General features: G+C 26.8%; 1 long non-coding RNA gene across 1 annotated transcript; it reads left to right on the top strand.

Moving 5' to 3' along the window:
* The first annotated feature begins 22,353 nt into the window (after window positions 1-22,353).
* Window positions 22,354-23,298, top strand: LOC118494242. The gene is made up of 2 exons (XR_004896350.1): window positions 22,354-22,536; window positions 22,997-23,298. It is a non-coding gene; the product is annotated as an uncharacterized LOC118494242 (long non-coding RNA).
* Window positions 23,299-23,999: the final 701 nt, after the last annotated feature.

Consider the following 23,999-nt stretch of genomic DNA (forward strand, 5'->3'; position numbering starts at 1 on the left):
TATGCTATGACTTTTTTTGGTATACTATACTATGACTTTTTTTTTACTTTTTTCGACACACTATACTATGACCTTTTTCGCCATACTATACTATGACTTTTTTAATGACATACTATACTATGACCTTTTCATCACTTTTTCGACATACTATACTATGACTTCTTTATGACATAACTATACTATGACTTTTGTCAACATACTATACTATGACTTTTTTATGATTTTTTTGGACATAAAATACATGACTTCTTTATGACATACTATACTATGATTTTTTTCAACATACTATACTATGACCTTTTCATGACTTTTTTCATCATACTATACTATGACTTTTTTATGTTTTTTTTCAACATACTATACTATGACCTTTTTATGACTTTTTTCGACATACTATACTATGACTTTTTTCAACATACTATCCTATAACTTTTTTATGATTATTTTCGAGATATTATACTATGACCTTTTTATGATTTTTTTAACATACTATACTATGACTTTTGTCGACATACTATGCTATGACTTTTTTATGACTTTTTTCGACATACTATACTATGACCTTTTTATCACTTTTTCGACATACTATACTATGACTTTTTTATGACTTCTTTCAACATACTGTACTATGACTTTTTTATGACTTTTTTCGACATACTATACTATGACTTTTTTAATGACATACTATACTATGACCTTTTTATCACTTTTTCGACATACTATACTATGACTTCTTTATGACATAACTATACTATGACTTTTGTCAACATACTATACTATGACTTTTTCATGACTTTTTTAGACATACTATACTATGCCTTCTTTACGACATACTATACTATGACTTTTTTGACTTTTTTCAACATACTATACTATGACCTTTTTATCACTTTTTCGACCTACTATACAATGACTTTTTTATGACATAATATACAATGACTTTTTTCAACATACTATACTTTGACTTTTTTGACTTTTTTCAACATACTATACTATGACCTTTTTATCACTTTTTCGACCTACTATACAATGACTTTTTTATGACATAATATACAATGACTTTTTTCAACATACTATACTATGAGTTTTTCATGATTTTTTTTGACATACTATACTATGACCTTTTTATCACTTTTTCGACATACTATACAATGACTTTTTTGACTTTTTTCGACATACTATACTATGACTTTTTTCGACATACTATACTATGACTTTTTTATGACATACTATACTATGACTTTTTTTTACTTTTTTCGACATACTATACTATGACTTTTTTATGACTTTTTTCGACATACTTTACTATGCCTTCTTTATGAAATACTATGCTCTGACTTTTTCATGAATTTTTTTGACATATTATACTATGCCTTTTTCATGACTTTTTTCAACATACTATACTATGACTTCTTTCTAACATACTATGACTTTTTTTGACATACTATACTATGACTTTTTTATGACTTTTTTCGACATACTGCACTATGACTTTTTATGACTTTTGTCGACATACTACACTATGACTTTTTATGACTTTTGTCGACATACTATACTATGACTTTTTTATTAATTTTTTCAACATACTATACTATGACCTTTTTCGCCATACTATACTATGACTTTTGTATGACTTCTTTCAACATACTATATACTATGACTTTTTTGACGTTTTTCGACAAACTATACTATGACTTTTTTTGGTATACTATACTATGACTTTTTTTTTACTTTTTTCGACACACTATACTATAGATATTATACTATGACCTTTTTATGATTTTTTTAACATACTATACTATGACTTTTGTCGACATACTATGCTATGACTTTTTTATGACTTTTTTCGACATACTATACTATGACCTTTTTATCACTTTTTCGACATACTATACTATGACTTTTTTATGACTTCTTTCAACATACTGTACTATGACTTTTTTATGACTTTTTTCGACATACTATACTATGACTTTTTTAATGACATACTATACTATGACCTTTTTATCACTTTTTCGACATACTATACTATGACTTCTTTATGACATAACTATACTATGACTTTTGTCAACATACTATACTATGACTTTTTCATGACTTTTTTAGACATACTATACTATGCCTTCTTTACGACATACTATACTATGACTTTTTTGACTTTTTTCAACATACTATACTATGACCTTTTTATCACTTTTTCGACCTACTATACTATGACTTTTTTATGACATAATATACAATGACTTTTTTCAACATACTATACTTTGACTTTTTTCACTTTTTTCAACATACTATACTATGACCTTTTTATCACTTTTTCGACCTACTATACAATGACTTTTTTATGACATAATATACAATGACTTTTTTCAACATACTATACTATGAGTTTTTCATGATTTTTTTTGACATACTATACTATGACCTTTTTATCACTTTTTCGACATACTATACTATGACTTTTTTATGACTTTTTTATGACATACTATACTATGACTTTTTTTTACTTTTTTCGACATACTATACTATGACTTTTTTATGACTTTTTTCGACATACTTTACTATGCCTTCTTTATGAAATACTATGCTCTGACTTTTTCACGAATTTTTTTGACATATTATACTATGCCTTTTTCATGACTTTTTTCAACATACTATACTATGACTTCTTTCTAACATACTATGACTTTTTTTGACATACTATACTATGACTTTTTTATCACTTTTTTCGACATACTGTACTATGACTTTTTTTGACATACTATACTATGACTATTTTGACTTTTTTCGACATACTATACTATGACCTTTTTATCATTTTTTCGACCTACTATACTATGACTTTTTTATGACTTTTTTCGACATACTATACTATGACCTTTTTTCACTTTTTTGACATACTATACAATGACTTCTTTATGACATAATATACTATGACTTTTTTCAACATACTATACTATGACTTTTTTATGATTTTTTTCGACATACTATACTAGGACCTTCTTATCAATTTTCGACATACTATACAATGACTTTTTTATGACTTTTTTCGACATACTATACTATGACCTTTTTATCACTTTTTCGACATACTATACTATGACTTTGTTATGACTTTTTTTGACATACTATACTATGACTTTTTCATGACTTTTTTAGACATACTATACTTTGCCTTCTTTACGACATACTATACTATGACTTTTTTCGACATACTATACTATGACCTTTTTATCACTTTTTCGACCTACTATACTATGACTTTTTTATGACATAATATACAATGACTTTTTTCATGATTTTTTTTGACATACTGTACTATGACTTTTTTATGACTTTTTTCGACAAACTATACTATGCCTTCTTTATGAAATACTATGCTCTGACTTTTTTATAAATTTTTTCGACATACTATACTATGACTTTTTTATGACTTTTTTCGACATACTATACTATGCCTTCTTTATGAAATACTATGCTCTGACTTTTTTATGATTTTTTTCGACATACTATACTATGACTTTTTCATGACTTTTTTCAACATACTATACTATGACTTCTTTCTAACATACTATACTATGACTTTTTTCAACATACTATACTATGACATTTTTTTGACTTTTTTCGACATACTATACTATGCCTTCTTTATGAAATACTATGCTCTGACTTTTTTATGAATTTTATCGACCTATTATACTAAGACTTTTTCATGACTTTTTTCAACATACTATACTATGACTTCTTTCTAACATACTATACTGACTTTTTTCGACATACTATATTATGACTTTTTTGACTTTTTTCGACATACTATACAATGACTTTTTCGAAATACTATACTATGACTTTTTTTATGGCTTTTTTCAACATACTTTACTATGCCTTCTTTATGAAATACTATGCTCTGACTTTTTCATGAATTTTTTCGACATATTATACTATGCCTTTTTCATGACTTTTTTCAACATACTATACTATGACTTCTTTCTAACAAACTATACTATGACTTTTTTTGACATACTATACTATGACTTTTTTATGACTTTTTTCGACATACTGTACTATGACTTTTTTTGACATACTATACTATGACTTTTTTGACTTTTTTCGACATACTATACTATGACTTTTTGACATACTATACTATGACTTTTTTATGACTTTTTTCGACATACTGTACTATGACTTTTTTATGTTTTTTTTTATACATACTATACTATGACTTTTTTGTCTTTTTTCGACATACTATACTATGACTTTTTTATGAATTTTTTCCGACATACTATACTATGCCTTCTTTATGAAATACTATGCTCTGACTTTTTTATGAATTTTTTCGACATGCTATACTATGACTTTTTCATGACTTTTTTCAACATACTATACTATGACTTCTTTCTAACATACTATACTATGACTTTTTTCAACATACTATACTATGACTTTTTTCGACATACTATACTATGCCTTCTTTATGAAATACTATGCTCTGACTTTTTTATGATTTTTTTTGACATACTATACTATGACTTTTTTATGACTTTTTTCGACATGCTATACTATGACTTTTTCATGACTTTTTTCAACATACTATACTATGACCTTTTTATGACTTTTTTTTGACACACTATACTATGACCTTTTTATCACTTTTTCGACATACTATACAATGACTTCTTTATGACAAAATATACTATGACTTTTTTTGACATACCATACTATGAGTTTTTTATGATTTTTTTTCGACATACTATACTATGCCTTCTTTACGACATACTATACTATGACTTTTTTGACTTTTTTCGACATAGTATACTATGACTTTTTTTGACATACTATACTGTGACTTTTTTATGACTTTTTTCGACATACTATACTATGACTTCTTTCTAACATACTATACTATGACTTTTTTCAACATACTATACTATGACTTTTTTATGACTTTTTTCGACATACTATACTATGCCTTCTTTATGAATTACTATGCTCTGACTTTTTTATGAATTTTTTCGACATATTTTACTATGACTTTTTCATGACTTTTTTCAACATACTATACTATGAATTCTTTCTAACATACTATACTATGACTTTTTTCGACATACTATACTATGACTTTTTTGACTTTTTTCGACATACTATACTATGACTTTTTTCAACATACTATACTATGACTTTTTTATGACTTTTTTCGACATACTATACTATGCCTTCTTTATGAAATACTATGCTCTGACTTTTTCATGAATCTTTTCGACATATTATACTGACTTCTTTCTAACATACTATACTATGACTTTTTTCGACATACTATACTATGACTTTTTTGACTTAATATACTATGACTTTTTTGACTTAATATACAATGACTTTTTTCAACATACTATACTATGAGTTTTTCATGATTTTTTTTGACATACTATACTATGACCTTTTTATCACTTTTTCGACATAATATACTATGACTTTTTGATCACTTTTTTCGACATACTATACAATGACTTTTTTGACTTTTTTCGACATACTATACTATGACTTTTTTTGACATACTATACTATGACTTTTTTATGTCTTTTTTCGACATACTATACTATGACTTTTTTATGACATACTATACTATGACTTTTTTTACTTTTTTCGACATACTATACTATGACTTTTTCATGACTTTTTTGACATACTATAGTATGACTTTTTTCTTCATGCTATACTATGACTTTTTTACGATATTTTTCGACATACTATACTATGCATTTTTTTGTCTTTTTCCGACAAACTATATACTATGATTTTTTTATGACTTTTTTGACATACTATACTATGACTTTTTTCGACATATTATACTATGACTTTTTTCAACATACTATACTATGACTTCTTTCTAACAAACTATAATATTAATTTTCATATTATACTATGATTTTTTTTTTTGACATACTATACTATGACCTTTTTATCACTTTTTCGACATAATATACTATGACTTTTTTTTTACTTTTTTCGACATACTATACTATGACTTTTTCATGACTTTTTTCAACTTACTATACTATGACTTCTTTCAAACATACTATACTATGACTTTTTTCAACATCCTATACTATGACATTTTTCAACATACTATACTATGACTTTTTTATGATTTTTTTTACATACTATACTATGACCTTTTTATGACTTTTTTTGACACACTATACTATGACCTTTTTATCACTTTTTCGACATACTATACATGACTTCTTTATGACAATATATACTATGACTTTTTTTGACATACCATACTATGACTTTTTATGATTTTTTTTCGACATACTATACTATGACTTTTTCATGACTTTTTTAGACATACTATACTATGCCTTCTTTACGACATACTATACTATGACTTTTTTGATTTTTTCGACATACTATACTATGACTTTTTTGACATACTATACTGTGACTTTTTTATGACTTTTTCGACATACTATACTATGCCTTCTTTATGAATACTTTGCTCTGACTTTTTTATGAATTTTTTCGACATACTATTCTATGACTTTTTCATGACTTTTTTCAACGTACTATACTATGACTTCTTTCTAACATACTATACTATGACTTTTTTCAACATACTATACTATGACTTTTTCATGACTTTTTTCAAATTATTATACTATGACTTCTTTCAAACATACTATACTATGACTTTTTTCAACATACTATACTATGACATTTTTCAACATACTATACTATGACTTTTTTATGATTTTTTTTGACATACTATACTATGACTTTTTTCGACATACTATACTATGACTTTTTTCGACATATTATACTATGACTTTTTTCAACATACTATACTATGACTTCTTTCTAACAAACTATAATAGTAATTTTTTTGACATACTATACTATGACTTTTTCATGACTTTTTTAGACATACTATACTTTGCCTTCTTTACGACATACTATACTATGACTTTTTTCGACATACTATACTATGACCTTTTTATCACTTTTTCGACCTACTATACTATGACTTTTTTATGACATAATATACAATGACTTTTTTATGACTTTTATCGACATACTGTACTATGACTTTTTTATGACTTTTTTCGACATACTGTACTATGACTTTTTTATGTCTTTTTTCGACATACTATACTATGACTTTTTTATGTCTTTTTTCGACATATTATACTATGACTTTTTATGACTTTTTTCGACATACTATACTATGACTTCTTTCTAACATACTATACTATGACTTTTTTCAACATACTATACTATGACTTTTTTATGACTTTTTTCGACATACTATACTATGCCTTCTTTATGATATACTATGCTCTGACTTTTTTATGATTTTTTTTGACACACTATATTATGACTTTTTTATGACTTTTTTCGACATACTATACTATGACTTTTTTTGACATACTATACTGTGACTTTTTTATGACTTTTTTCGACATACTATACTATGCGTTCTTTATGAAATACTATGCTCTGACTTTTTATGACTTTTTCGACATACTATACTATGACTTTTCTGACTTTTTTCACTACTATACTATGACTTTTTTATGACTTTTTTCGACATACTATACTATGCCTTCTTCATGAAATACTATGCTCTGACTTTTTCATGAATTTTTCACATATTATACTATGACTTCTTTCTAACATACTATACTATGACTTTTTTCGACATACTATACTATGACTTTTTTGACTTTTTTCGACATACTATACTATGACTTTTTGACATACTATACTATGACTTTTTTATGACTTTTTCGACATACTGTACTATGACTTTTTTGTCTTTTTTCGATATACTATACTATGACTTTTTTCAACATACTATACTATGACTTTTTCATGACTTTTTAGACATACTATACTATGCCTTCTTTACGACATAATATACTATGACTTTTTGACTTTTTTCGACATACTATACAATGACTTTTTTGACATACTATACTGTGACTTTTTATGACTTTTTTCGACATACTATACTATGCGTTCTTATGAATACTATGCTCTGACTGTTTTATGACTTTTTTCGACATACTATACTATGACTTTTTTATGACTTTTTTCGACATGCTATACTATGACTTTTTATGACTTTTTTCGACATACTATACTATGCCTTCTTTATGAAATACTATGCTCTGACTTTTTTATGAATTTTTTCGACATACTATACTATGACTTTTTCATGACTTTTTTCAACATACTATACTATGAGTTCTTTCTAACTACGATACTATCTATGACTTTTTTCGACATACTATACTATGACTTTTTTATGACTTCTTTTCGACATACTATACTATGACTTTTTTCAACACACTATACTATGACTTTTTTATGACTTTTTCGACATTACTATACTATGACTTTTTATCGACATACTATACTCTGACTTTTTCACTTTTTTGACATACTATACAATGACTTCTTCTAGACATACTATACTATGACTTTTTTCAACATACTATACTATGACTTTTTTATGACTTTTTTCGACATACTATACTATGCCTTCTTCATGAATTACTATGCTCTGACTTTTTTATGAATTTTTTCGACATATTATACTATGACTTTTTCATGACTTTTTTCAACATACTATACTATGAATTCTTTCTAACATACTATACTATGACTTTTTTCGACATACTATACAATGACTTTTTTGACATACTATCCTATGACTTTTTTATGACTTTTTTCGACATACTATACTATGCCTTCTTCATGAATTACTATGCTCTGACTTTTTTATGAATTTTTTCGACATATTATACTATGACTTTTTCATGAATTTTTTCGACATATTATACTGACTTCTCTCTAACATACTATACTATGACTTTTTTCAACATACTATACTATGACTTTTTTGACTTTTTTCGACATACTATACTATGACTTTTTTGACATACTATACTATGACTTTTTTATGACTTTCTTTGACATACTGTACTATGACTTTGTATGACTTTTTTCGACATACTATACTATGCCGTCTTTATGAAATACTATGCTCTGACTTTTTTATGAATTTTTTCAACATATTATACTATGACTTTTTCATTACTTTTTTCAACATACTATACTATGACTTCTTTCTAACATACTATACTATGACTTTTTTCGACATACTATACTATGACTTTTTTATGTCTTTTTTCGACATACTATACTATGACTTTTTTCAACATACTATATTATGACTTTTTTATGACTTTTTTCGACATACTATACTATGCCTTCTTTATGAAATACTATGCTCTGACTTTTTCATGAATTTTTTCGACATATTATACTATGACTTCTTTCTAACATACTATACTATGACTTTTTTCGACATACTATACTATGACTTTTTTGACTTTTTTCGACATACTATACTATGGCTTTTTTGACGTACTATACTATGACTTTTTTATGACTTTTTTCGACATACTATACTATGACTTTTTTATGACTTTTTTCGACATACTATACTATGACTTTTTTATGACTTTTTTCGACATACTATACTATGCCTTCTTTATGAAATACTATGCTCTGACTTTTTTATGAATTTTTTCGACATATTATACTATGACTTTTTCATTACTTTTTTCAACATACTATACTATGACTTCTTTCTAACATACTATACTATGACTTTTTTCAACATACTATACTATGACTTTTTTATGACTTTTTTCGACATACTATACTATGCCTTCTTTATGAAATACTATGCTCTGACTTTTTTATGATTTTTTTTGACATACTATACTATGACTTTTTTATGACTTTTTTCGACATACTATACTATGCCTTCTTTATGAAATACTGTACTATGACCTTTTTATGACTTTTTTTTGACATACTATACTATGACTTTTTTGACTTTTTTCGACATACTGTACTATGACTTTTTTTTAACTTTTTTCGACATACTATACTATGACTTTATGACTTTTTTCGACATACTGTACTATGACTTTTTTATGACTTTTTTCGACATACTATACTATGCCTTCTTTATGAAATACTATGCTCTGACTTTTTTATGAATTTTTTCGACATACTATACTATGACTTTTTTATGACTTTTTTCGACATACTATACTATGCCTTCTTTATGAAATACTATGCTCTGACTTTTTTATGAATTTTTTCGACATACTATGCTATGACTTTTTCATGACTTTTTTCAACATACTATACTATGACTTCTTTCTAACATACTATACTATGACTTTTTTCGACATACTGTACTATGACTTTTTTTGACATAATATACTATGACTTTTTTGACTTTTTTCGACATACTATACTATGACTTTTTTGACATACTATACTATGACTTTTTTATGACTTTTTTCGACATACTGTACTATGACTTTTTTATGTTTTTTTTATACATACTATACTATGACTTTTTTATGTCTTTTTTCGACATACTATACTATGACTTTTTTATGACTTTTTTCCGACATACTATACTATGCCTTCTTTATGAAATACTATGCTCTGACTTTTTTATGAATTTTTTCGACATGCTATACTATGACTTTTTCATGACTTTTTTCAACATACTATACTATGACCTTTTTATGACTTTTTTTTGACACACTATACTATGACCTTTTTATCACTTTTTCGACATACTATACAATGACTTCTTTATGACAAAATATACTATGACTTTTTTTGACATACCATACTATGACTTTTTTATGATTTTTTTTCGACATACTATACTATGACTTTTTCATGACTTTTTTAGACATACTATACTATGCCTTCTTTATGAATTACTATGCTCTGACTTTTTTATGAATTTTTTCGACATATTTTACTATGACTTTTTCATGACTTTTTTCAACATACTATACTATGAATTCTTTCTAACATACTATACTATGACTTTTTTCGACATACTATACTATGACTTTTTTGACTTTTTTCGACATACTATACTATGACTTTTTTCAACATACTATACTATGACTTTTTTATGACTTTTTTCGACATACTATACTATGCCTTCTTTATGAAATACTATGCTCTGACTTTTTCATGAATCTTTTCGACATATTATACTGACTTCTTTCTAACATACTATACTATGACTTTTTTCGACATACTATACTATGACTTTTTTGACTTAATATACTATGACTTTTTTGACTTAATATACAATGACTTTTTTCAACATACTATACTATGAGTTTTTCATGATTTTTTTTGACATACTATACTATGACCTTTTTATCACTTTTTCGACATAATATACTATGACTTTTTGATCACTTTTTTCGACATACTATACAATGACTTTTTTGACTTTTTTCGACATACTATACTATGACTTTTTTTGACATACTATACTATGACTTTTTTTACTTTTTTCGACATACTATACTATGACTTTTTCATGACTTTTTTCGACATACTATACTATGACTTTTTTATGACTTTTTTCGACATACTATACAATGCCTTCTTTATGAAATACTATGCTCTGACTTTTTTATGACTTTTTTCGACATACTATACTATGACTTTTTTATGACATACTATAGTATGACTTTTTTCTTCATGCTATACTATGACTTTTTTACGATATTTTTCGACATACTATACTATGCATTTTTTTTTCTTTTTCCGACAAACTATATACTATGATTTTTTTATGACTTTTTTGACATACTATACTATGACTTTTTTCGACATATTATACTATGACTTTTTTCAACATACTATACTATGACTTCTTTCTAACAAACTATAATATTAATTTTCATATTATACTATGATTTTTTTTTTGACATACTATACTATGACCTTTTTATCACTTTTTCGACATAATATACTATGACTTTTTTTTTACTTTTTTCAACATACTATACTATGACTTTTTCATGACTTTTTTCAACTTACTATACTATGACTTCTTTCAAACATACTATACTATGACTTTTTTCAACATCCTATACTATGACATTTTTCAACATACTATACTATGACTTTTTTATGATTTTTTTTTACATACTATACTATGACCTTTTTATGACTTTTTTTTGACACACTATACTATGACCTTTTTATCACTTTTTCGACATACTATACAATGACTTCTTTATGACAATATATACTATGACTTTTTTTGACATACCATACTATGACTTTTTTATGATTTTTTTTCGACATACTATACTATGACTTTTTCATGACTTTTTTAGACATACTATACTATGCCTTCTTTATGAAATACTTTGCTCTGACTTTTTTATGAATTTTTTCGACATACTATTCTATGACTTTTTCATGACTTTTTTCAACGTACTATACTATGACTTCTTTCTAACATACTATACTATGACTTTTTTCAACATACTATACTATGACTTTTTCATGACTTTTTTCAAATTATTATACTATGACTTCTTTCAAACATACTATACTATGACTTTTTTCAACATACTATACTATGACATTTTTAAACATACTATACTATGACTTTTTTATGATTTTTTTGACATACTATACTATGACTTTTTTCGACATACTATACTATGACTTTTTTCGACATATTATACTATGACTTTTTTCAACATACTATACTATGACTTCTTTCTAACAAACTATAATAGTAATTTTTTTGACATACTATACTATGACTTTTTTATGACTTTTATCGACATACTGTACTATGACTTTTTTATGACTTTTTTCGACATACTGTACTATGACTTTTTTATGTCTTTTTTCGACATACTATACTATGACTTTTTTATGTCTTTTTTCGACATAATATACTATGACTTTTTATGACTTTTTTCGACATACTATACTATGACTTCTTTCTAACATACTATACTATGACTTTTTTCAACATACTATACTATGACTTTTTTATGACTTTTTTCGACATACTATACTATGCCTTCTTTATGAAATACTATGCTCTGACTTTTTTATGATTTTTTTTGACACACTTTACTATGACTTTTTTATGACTTTTTTCGACATACTATACTATGACTTTTTTTGACATACTATACTGTGACTTTTTTATGACTTTTTTCGACATACTATACTATGCGTTCTTTATGAAATACTATGCTCTGACTTTTTTATGAATTTTTTCGACATACTATACTATGACTTTTTCATGACTTTTTTCAACATACTATACTATGACATTTTTATGACTTTTTTCGACATACTATACTATGCCTTCTTCATGAAATACTATGCTCTGACTTTTTCATGAATTTTTTCAACATATTATACTATGACTTCTTTCTAACATACTATACTATGACTTTTTTCGACATACTATACTATGACTTTTTTGACTTTTTTCGACATACTATACTATGACTTTTTTATGACTTTTTTCGACATACTGTACTATGACTTTTTTGTCTTTTTTCGATATACTATACTATGACTTTTTTCAACATACTATACTATGACTTTTTCATGACTTTTTTAGACATACTATACTATGCCTTCTTTACGACATACTATACTATGACATTTTTGACTTTTTTCGACATACTATACAATGACTTTTTTTGACATACTATACTGTGACTTTTTTATGACTTTTTTCGACATACTATACTATGCGTTCTTTATGAAATACTATGCTCTGACTGTTTTATGACTTTTTTCGACATACTATACTATGACTTTTTTATGACTTTTTTTCGACATGCTATACTATGACTTTTTTATGACTTTTTTCGACATACTATACTATGCCTTCTTTATGAAATACTTTGCTCTGACTTTTTTATGATTTTTTTCGACATACTATACTATGACTTTTTCATGACTTTTTTCAACATACTATACTATGAATTCTTTCTAACATACAGACTAACTATAACAGACTTTTTTCGACATACTATACTATGACTTTTTTATGTCTTTTTTCGACATACTATACTATGACTTTTTTCAACATACTATACTATGACTTTTTTTATGACTTTTTTCGACATTCTATACTATGCCTTCTTTATGAAATACTATGCTCTGACTTTTTCATGAATTTTTTCGACATATACTATGACTTCTCTCTAACATACTATACTATGACTTTTTTCAACATACTATACTATGACTTTTTTCAACATACTATACTATGACATTTTTCAATATACTATACTATGACTTTTTTATGATTTTTTTGACATACTATACTATGACTTTTTTCGACATACTATACTATGACTTTTTTCGACATATTATACTATGACTTTTTTCAACATACTATACTATGACTTCTTTCTAACAAACTATAATATTAATTTTTTTGACATACTATACTATGACTTTTTTATGACTTTTTTCGACATACTGTACTATGACTTTTTTGACATACTATACTATGACTTTTTTGACTTTTTTCGACATACTGTACTATGACTTTTTTCGACATACTATTCTATGACTTTTTGGACTTTTTTCGACATACTATACTATGACTTTTTTGACATACTATACTATGACTTTTTTATGACTTTTTTCGACATACTGTACTATGACTTTTTTGTCTTTTTTCGATATACTATACTATGACTTTTTTCAACATACTATACTATGACTTTTTCATGACTTTTTTAGACATACTATACTATGCGTTCTTTATGAAATACTTTGCTCTGACTTTTTTATGAATTTTTTCGACATACTATACTATGACTTTTTCATGACTTTTTTCAACATACTATACTATGAATTCTTTCTAACATACAGACTAACTATTTCTAACAGACTTTTTTCGACATACTATACTATGACTTTTTTGACTTTTTTCTACATAATATACAATGACTTTTTTGACATACTATACTATGACTTTTTTATGTCTTTTTTCGACATCCTATACTATGACTTTTTTCAACATACTATACTATGACTTTTTTTATGACTTTTTTCGACATACTATACTATGCCTTCTTTATGAAATACTATGCTCTGACTTTTTCATGAATTTTTTCGACATATTATACTGTGACTTCTCTCTAACATACTATACTATGACTTTTTTCAACATACTATACTATGACTTTTTTGACTTTTTTCGACATACTATACTATGACTTTTTTGACATACTATACAATGACTTTTTTATGACTTTCTTTGACATACTGTACTATGACTTTGTATGACTTTTTTCGACATACTATACTATGCCGTCTTTATGAAATACTATGCTCTGACTTTTTTATGAATTTTTTCAACATATTATACTATGACTTTTTCATTACTTTTTTCAACATACTATACTATGACTTCTTTCTAACATACTATACTATGAATTTTTTCGACATATTATACTATGACTTTTTCATGACTTTTTTCAACATACTATACTATGAATTCTTTCTAACATACTATACTATGACTTTTTTCGACATACTATACAATGACTTTTTTGACATACTATACTATGACTTTTTTGTCTTTTTTCGACATACTATACAATGACTTCTTTATGACATAATATACTATGACTTTTTTCAACATACTATACTATGACTTTTTTATGACTTTTTTCGACATACTATACTATGCCTTCTTCATGAATTACTATGCTCTGACTTTTTTATGAATTTTTTCGACATATTATACTATGACTTTTTCATGAATTTTTTCGACATATTATACTATGACTTCTCTCTAACATACTATACTATGACTTTTTTCAACATACTATACTATGACTTTTTTGACTTTTTTCGACATACTATACTATGACTTTTTTGACATACTATACTATGACTTTTTTATGACTTTCTTTGACATACTGTACTATGACTTTGTATGACTTTTTTCGACATACTATACTATGCCGTCTTTATGAAATACTATGCTCTGACTTTTTTATGAATTTTTTCAACATATTATACTATGACTTTTTCATTACTTTTTTCAACATACTATACTATGACTTCTTTCTAACATACTATACTATGACTTTTTTCGACATACTATACAATGACTTTTTTGACATACTATACTATGACTTTTTTATGTCTTTTTTCGACATACTATACTATGACTTTTTTCAACATACTATACTATGACTTTTTTATGACTTTTTTCGACATACTATACTATGCCTTCTTTATGAAATACTATGCTCTGACTTTTTCATGAATTTTTTCGACATATTATACTATGACTTCTTTCTAACATACTATACTATGACTTTTTTGACTTTTTTCGACATACTATACTATGGCTTTTTTGACATACTATACTATGACTTTTTTATGACTTTTTTCGACATACTATACTATGACTTTTTTATGACTTTTTTCGACATACTATACTATGACTTTTTTATGACTTTTTTCGACATACTATACTATGCCTTCTTTATGAAATACTATGCTCTGACTTTTTTATGAATTTTTTCGACATATTATACTATGACTTTTTCATTACTTTTTTCAACATACTATACTATGACTTTTTTGACTTTTTTCGACATACTATACTATGACTTTTTTGACATACTATACTATGACTTTTTTATGACTTTCTTTGACATACTGTACTATGACTTTGTATGACTTTTTTCGACATACTATACTATGCCGTCTTTATGAAATACTATGCTCTGACTTTTTTATGAATTTTTTCAACATATTATACTATGACTTTTTCATTACTTTTTTCAACATACTATACTATGACTTCTTTCTAACATACTATACTATGACTTTTTTCGACATACTATACAATGACTTTTTTGACATACTATACTATGACTTTTTTGACTTTTTTCGACATACTATACTATGACTTTTTTGACATACTATACTATGACTTTTTTATGACTTTCTTTGACATACTGTACTATGACTTTGTATGACTTTTTTTCGACATACTATACTATGCCTTCTTTATGAAATACTATGCTCTGACTTTTTTATGAATTTTTTCGACATATTATACTATGACTTTTTCATTACTTTTTTCAACATACTATACTATGACTTCTCTCTAACATACTATACTATGACTTTTTTCAACATACTATACTATGACTTTTTTGACTTTTTTCGACATACTATACTATGACTTTTTTGACATACTATACTATGACTTTTTTATGACTTTCTTTGACATACTGTACTATGACTTTGTATGACTTTTTTCGACATACTATACTATGCCGTCTTTATGAAATACTATGCTCTGACTTTTTTATGAATTTTTTCAACATATTATACTATGACTTTTTCATTACTTTTTTCGACATACTATACTATGCCTTCTTTATGAAATACTATGCTCTGACTTTTTTATGAATTTTTTCGACATATTATACTATGACTTTTTCATTACTTTTTTCAACATACTATACTATGACTTCTTTCTAACATACTATACTATGACTTTTTTCAACATACTATACTATGACTTTTTTGACTTTTTTCGACATACTATACTATGACTTTTTTGACATACTATACTATGACTTTTTTATGACTTTCTTTGACATACTGTACTATGACTTTGTATGACTTTTTTCGACATACTATACTATGCCGTCTTTATGAAATACTATGCTCTGACTTTTTTATGAATTTTTTCAACATATTATACTATGACTTTTTCATTACTTTTTTCAACATACTATACTATGACTTCTTTCTAACATACTATACTATGACTTTTTTCGACATACTATACAATGACTTTTTTGACATACTATACTATGACTTTTTTGACTTTTTTCGACATACTATACTATGACTTTTTTGACATACTATACTATGACTTTTTTATGACTTTCTTTGACATACTGTACTATGACTTTGTATGACTTTTTTCGACATACTATACTATGCCTTCTTTATGAAATACTATGCTCTGACTTTTTTATGAATTTTTTCGACATATTATACTATGACTTTTTCATTACTTTTTTCAACATACTATACTATGACTTCTCTCTAACATACTATACTATGACTTTTTTCAACATACTATACTATGACTTTTTTGACTTTTTTCGACATACTATACTATGACTTTTTTGACATACTATACTATGACTTTTTTATGACTTTCTTTGACATACTGTACTATGACTTTGTATGACTTTTTTCGACATACTATACTATGCCGTCTTTATGAAATACTATGCTCTGACTTTTTTATGAATTTTTTCAACATATTATACTATGACTTTTTCATTACTTTTTTCAACATACTATACTATGACTTCTTTCTAACATACTATACTATGACTTTTTTCGACATACTATACAATGACTTTTTTGACATACTATACTATGACTTTTTTATGTCTTTTTTCGACATACTATACTATGACTTTTTTCAACATACTATACTATGACTTTTTTATGACTTTTTTCGACATACTATACTATGCCTTCTTTATGAAATACTATGCTCTGACTTTTTCATGAATTTTTTCGACATATTATACTATGACTTCTTTCTAACATACTATACTATGACTTTTTTGACTTTTTTCGACATACTATACTATGGCTTTTTTGACATACTATACTATGACTTTTTTATGACTTTTTTCGACATACTATACTATGACTTTTTTATGACTTTTTTCGACATACTATACTATGACTTTTTTATGACTTTTTTCGACATACTATACTATGCCTTCTTTATGAAATACTATGCTCTGACTTTTTTATGAATTTTTTCGACATATTATACTATGACTTTTTTGACTTTTTTCGACATACTATAATATGGCTTTTTTGACATACTATACTATGACTTTTTTATGACATACTATAGTATGACTTTTTTCTTCATGCTATACTATGAGTTTTTTATCATATTTTTCGACATACTATACTATGCATTTTTTTGACTTTTTCCGACAAACTATATACTATGATTTTTTTATGACTTTTTTCGACTTACTGTACTATGACTTTTTTTGACATACTATACTATGACTTTTTTGACTTTTTTCGACATACTATACTATGACTTTTTTATGTCTTTTTTCGACATACTATACTATGACTTTTTTATGACTTTTTTCGACATACTATACTATGCCTTCTTCATGAATTACTATGCTCTGACTTTTTTATGAATTTTTTCGACATATTATACTATGACTTTTTCATGAATTTTTTCGACATATTATACTATGACTTCTCTCTAACATACTACACTATGACTTTTTTCAACATACTATACTATGACTTTTTTGACTTTTTTCGACATACTATACTATGACTTTTTTGACATACTATACTATGACTTTTTTATGACTTTCTTTGACATACTGTACTATGACTTTGTATGACTTTTTTCGACATACTATACTATGCCGTCTTTATGAAATACTATGCTCTGACTTTTTTATGAATTTTTTCAACATATTATACTATGACTTTTTCATTACTTTTTTCAACATACTATACTATGACTTCTTTCTAACATACTATACTATGACTTTTTTCGACATACTATACAATGACTTTTTTGACATACTATACTATGACTTTTTTATGACTTTTTTCGACATACTATACTATGCCTTCTTTATGAAATACTATGCTCTGACTTTTTCATGAATTTTTTCGACATATTATACTATGACTTCTTTCTAACATACTATACTATGACTTTTTTCGACATACTATACTATGACTTTTTTGACTTTTTTCGACATACTATACTATGGCTTTTTTGACATACTATACTATGACTTTTTTATGACTTTTTTCGACATACTATACTATGACTTTTTCGACATACTATACTATGACTTTTTTATGACTTTTTTCGACATACTATACTATGCCTTCTTTATGAAATACTATGCTCTGACTTTTTTATGAATTTTTTCGACATATTATACTATGACTTTTTCATTACTTTTTTCAACATACTATACTATGACTTCTTTCTAACATACTATACTATGACTTTTTTCGACATACTATACTATGACTTTTTTGACTTTTTTAGACATACTATAATATGGCTTTTTTGACATACTATACTATGACTTTTTTATGACATACTATAGTATGACTTTTTTCTTCATGCTATACTATGAGTTTTTTATCATATTTTTCGACATACTATACTATGCATTTTTTTTGACTTTTTCCGACAAACTATATACTATGATTTTTTTATGACTTTTTTCGACATACTGTACTATGACTTTTTTTGACATACTATACTATGACTTTTTTGACTTTTTTCGACATACTATACTATGACTTTTTTATGTCTTTTTTCGACATACTATACTATGACTTTTTTATGACTTTTTTCGACATACTATACTTGCCTTCTTCATGAAATACTATGCTCTGACTTTTTTATGAATTTTTTCGACATGCTATACTATGACTTTTTCATGACTTTTTTCAACATACTATACTATGAGTTCTTTCTAAGATACTATACTATGACTTTTTTCAACATACTATACTATGACTTTTTTATGACTTTTTTTGACATACTATACTATGTCCTTTTTATGACTTTTTTTTGACACACTATACTATGACTTTTTTATGACTTTTTTCGACATACTATACTATGACTTTTTTATGACTTTTTTCGACATACTATACTATGACCTTTTTTCACTTTTTTGACATACTATACAATGACTTCTTTATGACATAATATACTATGACTTTTTTCAACATACTATACTATGACTTTTTTATGACTTTTTTCGACATACTATACTATGCCTTCTTCATGAATTACTATGCTCTGACTTTTTTATGAATTTTTTCGACATATTATACTATGACTTTTTCATGACTTTTTTCAACATACTATACTCTGAATTCTTTCTAACATACTATACTATGACTTTTTTCGACATACTATACAATGACTTTTTTGACATACTATACTATGACTTTTTTGTCTTTTTTCGACATACTATACTATGACTTTTTTCAACATACTATACTATGACTTTTTTATGACTTTTTTCGACATACTATACTATGCCTTCTTTATGAAATACTATGCTCTGACTTTTTCATGAATTATTTCGACATATTATACTATGACTTCTTTCTAACATACTATACTATGACTTTTTTCGACATACTATACTATGACTTTTTTATGACTTTTTTCGACATACTATAGTATGACTTTTTTATGACATACTATAGTATGACTTTTTTCTTCATGCTATACTATGAGTTTTTTATGATTTTTTTCGACATACTATACTATGCATTTTTTTTACTTTTTCCGACAAACTATATACTATGATTTTTTTATGACTTTTTTGACATACTATACTATGACTTTTTTCGACATACTATACTATGACTTTTTTCGACATATTATACTATGACCTTTTTCGACATACTATACTATGATTCTTTTGACTTTTTTGACATACTATACTATGACTTTTTTCGACATACTATATTAGTACTTTTTAATTAATTTTTTCGACATACTGTATTGTGACCTTCTTTACTTTTTTCGACATACTATACTAAGACTTTTCATGACTTTTATCGACATACTATACTGTGACATTTTTATGACTTTTTTCGACATATTATACCATCATTGTTTTGACATACTATACCATGACTTTTTATGATTTTTTGACATCCTATACTATGACTTTTTCATGACCTTTTTCACCATACTATACTTTTTACTTTTTTTGACAAACTATACTGTACTATGATTTTTTTCAGCATATTATACTATGACTTTTTTGACATACTATCATATGACTTTTTTCGACTATACTGTACTGACTTTTTATGATTTTTTTTCGACATAGTATACCATTAATTTTTACATTATTTACTGTGACCTTTATATGGACTTTGTCGACATACTATACAATAACTGTTTTTTCGACATACTATACTATGAATATTTTTCAACATACTATACTAAAACCTTTTTCGACATACTATACTATGAATTATTTTCAACATACTATGCTGTTCATTTTTTTTCGACATATATGACTTTTTTTGCAACATACTATACTATGATTTCTTCTGACATATTACACTATGATTCTATTTTTCAACATACTATACTATGATTTTTATAAATATTATGAATGTTTTCAACATACTATACTATGAATATTTTTCGACAAACGATACTATGAGTTTTTGGACTTACTGTGACTTTTTTCAACATACTGCACTATGTTTTTTTTTAAATATTATATTTGCCACTGTGCTCATGCGGCTTTGTTGACTGGGCAATTGGATACTTCTTGAATATTCGAGGGTTCTTGTGTATAATAATTACACCCCAGCAGCCATGCATTTGTCTACATCTGAGTATGCCGGTAACAGTGTTCTCTGTCTCTCTCATGGGTAAGTGGAAAGTCTTGTTGAAACACCAGCGGTCACCAGGTGTCCATCCTGTGAAGAGATTGTCTTCACAGAAACCAGCAGAAGAGTGGGCGAGGCTACATGGATGATTTGTTTCTTGTGCACCATCATGGGGTATGTCTTTCTGGACCCAATTGATTGTAGACATTTTTACCTTGCCAGACTTCTGTGTTAAAACTAGTCTTAAAGAAGCAGTACATTTGGAGAGGAAAAAAATGCATATTTGCTTTCTTGGCAAGAGTATCATGTCTGTATGCAGCCAGGAGACATTAGCTTAGCTTAGCATTTAGACTTGAAGCAAGGGTGTAAAGGGCGTATGACCAGTAGCTAATGGTGGTTGATGTTAGCCAGTGCTAGCAAACTTTAGATAAATATTGCTGTGTAAGTTACATTATTAAGTCTGTAATGTCAGTAGGTGGTGTGTTTAAGCTGTCCACTGTAATCTAAAGTGATTTACAGTCAGTTTTTAGGACAAACTAGTTGTTGTATACCTCAATGTTGTAATGAATGAACTTTGACCTTGCACATCACCTGTCACATCCTATCTCTCATTCTTCATTCCTTTCTTCCACAGGTGTGTCGCAGGCTGCTGTTTAATCCCTTTCTTCATGAGCCGTCTGAAGGACGTCCACCACAAGTGTCCCCAGTGCCAGGCAAATATACACATCCACCAGCCATTTTGACCTGGAGGTTACTACATTAACAGCACTGGTGTGATTTGTACAGTATGATCCACTGCGTCTGTGCTTGAGTGACCACTTCCTGTGGACTTTGAGCTGTCTGGGACTCGGCCTCTGCTGTTTGACTCCACAAGTGATCGAAGCAATGTGCCTGGAGTCAACTACATTGCTGGTACAAACTGTAAAAAGGCTCAGACAACTTAAGGCAAACCTAGTGTTCTTACTGTATGTGAAAGTCAGCCTCAGTTTGGCTACCAGAATATCTGCATAACATGGACTTAATTCAAGCTCTATGCTCGCAAATGCAAACACTGCCATTCAAATCAATACTTACTTTAATAATATCTAGACTAGTTAATGTGTCAGATACTAATAATTTACACAAACTAACACCTACATTTAAAAGAATCAATGCCCTTTTGTTTTGCTAATATTAGGATACAGCTTCGTGGTTTGTCTGTCAACACTCTAATGAGCTTTATTGGTATAAGGAAAGTATATCTGGGAATATCTGTTCCTATTCTATCTCAAAGGAAAATGGAAATGCATTGGTGAAAATATGCAAACACGGACCTGTAACCTGACAAAGAACTGTTTTGATACACCGTCAGCCATAACACAATTCAAATGTAGTGCCTTGCTTGATTCTTCTGTTTCTGTACTCACACCAGTTATTTGAAATATTGTTTGTGATAAATTGTATAAAGAAATGTGCATTGTTATGTAATTAACTCTTACAGAGGCGTTCACAGTACACCAAATTTTATTGACACATAAAGGCATACAGTACTCATATACATCTTTTGGAGTATTTACAAAATAAAGAACCCATGGATGTTACACATGTAGAAAAATATGCGTTACATCTATATAAATATGTACACAATGTGCAAAACA

This window comes from Sander lucioperca, chromosome 22 (assembly GCF_008315115.2).
Source record: "Sander lucioperca isolate FBNREF2018 chromosome 22, SLUC_FBN_1.2, whole genome shotgun sequence".
In the NCBI taxonomy this organism is placed as follows: domain Eukaryota; kingdom Metazoa; phylum Chordata; class Actinopteri; order Perciformes; family Percidae; genus Sander; species Sander lucioperca.